This window comes from Lepidothrix coronata, unplaced genomic scaffold, assembly GCF_001604755.1.
Source record: "Lepidothrix coronata isolate B3197 unplaced genomic scaffold, Lepidothrix_coronata-1.0 Scaffold542, whole genome shotgun sequence".
In the NCBI taxonomy this organism is placed as follows: domain Eukaryota; kingdom Metazoa; phylum Chordata; class Aves; order Passeriformes; family Pipridae; genus Lepidothrix; species Lepidothrix coronata.
The window spans coordinates 8,402-12,553 of NW_016690722.1; positions in this window are offsets into that span (position 1 = coordinate 8,402).

Consider the following 4,152-nt stretch of genomic DNA (forward strand, 5'->3'; position numbering starts at 1 on the left):
TGGGCCCTGGGCAGGCTCCTGGGAATTGAGCACAGGATGCAGCCGTTCCCCAGCGAGGAAATGGCTGGATGGGAGCTGGGAAAGACTGGGAATAGCTGGGAAGGGCTGGCCTTGCTCTGCACATCGACCCCTTGGGCCAGCTCAGGGCCAGGAGAGCAGAGCAGTGCGGGCAAAGCCGTGGCCTGGCACTGCCCCTCCCTCCGAGCCACTGCAACTGGGATGGTTGTTATTATTCCTTTATTAATATGAAGGAGAATAAAGGTGATTAAAGTTCCTGGGATGCCTGGTGAGTGTCTTGGGGTGCTCAGTTCCAGCTCTCCGTCCCGGATTTCACCGGGAGCAATCGCTCTTCCTGCCAGAGTTCCCTTGGCAGCAGTTGCAGGATGTGGGATTCTCCTTCCCTGTGCTGCGAGATCCTCGTGTGTCCTGCCCTGGCCAAGTGTCCCCAAATGTATCAGGTGGACAAGAAATCAGTGTCCTGTCAATAAATGGCTTGTGAAGGGTTTGGGTCTTCCCTTTGCAAGGGCCTGGAGTGACAGGGCAAGGGGGAATGGCCTCAAACTGAAAGAGGGGAAATTCAGATGGGATATTGGGAAGGAATTCTTGGCTGGGAGGGTGGGGAGGCCCTGGCACAGGTTGGGCAGAGAAGCTGTGGCTGCCCCATCCCTCCTGGAAGTGTCCAAGGGCAGGCTGGAGAAGGGAAGGCTTCAGGGAGACCTGAGAGCCCCTTCCAGGGCCTAAAGGGGCTCCAGGAGATCTGGAGAGAGACTTGGGACAAGGGATGGAGGGACAGGACACAGGGAATGGCTTCAAAGTGAAAGAGGGGGAATTTAGATGGGATATTGGGAAGGAATTCCTCCCTGGGAGGGTGGTGAGGCCCTGGCACAGGTTGGGCAGAGAAGCTGTGGCTGCCCCATCCCTGGAAGTGTCCAAGGCCAGGCTGAAGCAACCTGGGCTAGTGGAAGGTGTCCCTGCCTGTGTCAGGGGGGTGGAACTGGATGATCTTTAAGCCCCTTCCAACCCATCAGTGATTCCAGCAGCAGGGATATGTTGCTCTGTGCTGCAGGATCAGTGCTGGCTGTATCCAGGGGGTGGATTTTGGGGTAGATTCCCTTTTCCTCGAAGCAGCTGCTGGGTGGGAAACAGGCCCAGAACGAGAGTCGACTGACTCTGTTCTGGAGTTTCCTGTGCTTCCCATATTCCTGCCCATATTTGCAGGCAGGAGGAGGGAGAGGCAAACCTCCCTGGCAGGTTGGACCTGGCAGGGGCAGGAAAGCCCCGGCTGTTTTGGTTACCTGATAGTGCCGCGAGTCCGTCGGGTTGGGCTGAAATGTTGGGGGGGAGGAGACGCCGTCCCACGGCTCCGCGTTAAATTTGGGACACTGAACCATCCCAGAATGGCTGGGTGGGAAGGGATCTTAAAGCCCATCCAGTCCCACTCCCCTGCCACGGGCAGGGACAGCTTCCACTAGCCCAGGTTGCTCCAACCTGGCCTTGGACACTTCCAGGGATGGGGCAGCCACAGCTTCTCTGGGAATTCCATCCCAGCCCCTCCCCACCCTCACAGCCAAGAAGTCTGTCCCAGTATCCCATCTAACCCTCCCTCTGGCAGTGGGAAGCCATTCCCCCTTTTCTTGTCCTTTCATCCCTTGTCCCAAGTCCCTCTCCAGCTCTCCTGGAGCCCCTTTAGGCCCTGGAAGGGGCTCCAAGGTCTCCCTGGAGCCTTCCCTTTTCCAACCCGGCCTTGGACACTTCCAGGGATCCAGGGACAGGCACAGCTTCTCTGCCCAACCTGTGCCAGGGCCTCACCACCCTCCCAACCAAGAATTCCTTCCCAATATCCCATCTAAATTCCCCTCTTTCACTTTGAAGCCATTCCCTGTGTCCTGTCCCTCCATCCCTTGTCCCAAGTCCCCCTCCAGCTCTCCTGGATCCCCTTTACGCCCTGGAAGGCACTCCAAGGTCTCCCTGGAGCCCTTCCAGCAGCACTCCAGTATCCAAAGGGATCTGCAAGAAGTGGGATGCTCCGATCTTTGGAAGGACCAGGACAAACCAACCCCCCCCCTCTGGAGCAGTGCTGTGGTGTGGGGGTGACACTGAACCCCCCTGATGTGCTCACACTCATTCCCAAGCTGAGCCTTCGTGTCCCAAATCCGCAGCAATTCCAGCTGTGGTTGCTTTTTCCCTCTTTGAGAGCTGGGGAGGAGGGAGATGGAGGGGCTGGAAAACAGAGCTGGATTGTCCAGAGCAGCCCACAGATATTTGCAGGATGCTGGTTCTGCTCTGATCTCTTCACTTCAAGAGCTGCATGATCTTGGTCATGTTACCCCAGATGGGATGTCCAGTCAGGATAGAAAAAGGCTGGAATTCACCCTTTGCCAGGGATGGCACAGCACCAAAGTTACCTGCTCAGCACCCGAGGCTTGTTCTCCGTTGCATTCTAGAAAATTTAGATTTATTTCAATCCATTTATTTAAATCTGAATTTTATTAGATTCATTATTAAAAAAAAATAAAAATCAGCGGGCTTTTATTTTCTCCTAATTCCTGTTTTCTCCTGATTCCTATTTTCTCCCAATTCCTATCTTCTCCTCATTCCTATCTTCTCCTCATTCCTATCTTATCCTAATTCCTATTTTATCCTAATTCCTATTTTATCCTAATTTCCCCAGATTTTTTTTTTCTTCCCACAGTGCAGTTTCCCTCCTGTCAAAAGTGCAGGGTCTTGGGAACATCCACCTGTTTTCCAGGTCCACGTAAATTGGGATAGCTGGGCCCTAAACCGCCGGCAGCACATTCCTGGGGGGAGAGCCAGTCGGATTTTCACGTGGAATAGTGACTTCTGAGCAGGCAAAAAAACCACCCTCCTTCATTTCCTCCTGCCTCCCATCTTCCCACCTCTCCTGCTGCTCCGTGCTAGGTGTGTTTCCCGAGGCCTCTGCATAGTTTTGGGTGGATCCTGGGCAGAGGGAGGACCTGCTCGGGCTTGTCCCGGGGATGTTGCAGAGCTTGGTGTCAGCAGAGATGGTGCCTCGTGCTCCCAGAGTGGCCAGAGAGCCGATTTATCCAAAGGGGTCCAGGCTTTCAGATGTATCTGGGAGAAGGAAAAGTGGGACTGGGATGGTCTCTCCTTAAATTGGTGTTGTGTGAGCTGGAATTGGGGTGAGCTGTTGGTAGGAATAAATGCCTGTTCCTCCAGTGGGTGGGGATCATGTTCGGGCCTTGGGCAGCAAAGCACCGGCTTTATTTTGATTTTATTTATTTATTTATTTATTTTTAATTTTATTTATTTTAATGGTTCTTTCCCGGTGCTGCTGCAGGGGCTGCCCTGCCTGGGTCACGTGTTTTTCCTCCGAGGAATCCCAGAGAACTTGGGATCTCCTTCCTTGGGCACCTCGAGCTGCAAGAGGCCGAATATCCCAGAATCCCAGGATGGTTTGGGTTGGAAGGACCTTAAAGCCCATCCAGTGCCACCCCCTGCCATGGGCAGGGACACATCCCACTATCCCAGGTTGTTCCAGCCTGGCCTTGGACACTCCCAGGGATGGGGCAGCCACAGTTTCTCTGGGAATTCCATCCCAGCCCCTCCCCACCCTCACAACCAAGAATTCCTTCCCAATATCCCATCTCACCCTGCCCTCTGGCAGTGGGAAGCCATTCCCTGTGTCCTGTCCCTCCATCCCTTATCCCAAGTCCCTCTCCAGCTCTCCTGGAGCCCCTTTAGGCCCTGGAAGGGGCTCCAAGGTCTCCCTGGATCCTTCCCTTCTCCAGGGGAACCCCCCCAGCTCTCCCACCCTGGCTCCAGAGCAGAGGGGCTCCAGCCCTTGGAGCAGCTCCGTGGCCTCCTCTGGACTTATTCCAGCAGCTCCACATCCTTTGGATGTTGGTGACCCACAGTCCCTCTCCATCATTCCCACAGGCTCAATATCCATGTGCTTTCCACACAACTAATCCCAGGAAACCTTGCAGGCTTCCCTAAATCCATTTTTCCTCGTGCTCCACAGGGAAGGTGATGCTGATTTTCCCTTCCTGCCCCGAGCAGGTGCGAGCTGTTGCTCAAGTTCTCACCTGTCTGCTGCAGTGGGCGGCACCTCTGCCTTTGGGAAAACTTTTTTGGGATCTTTTCCGGATAAGAGCGCCGAGAAAACATTGG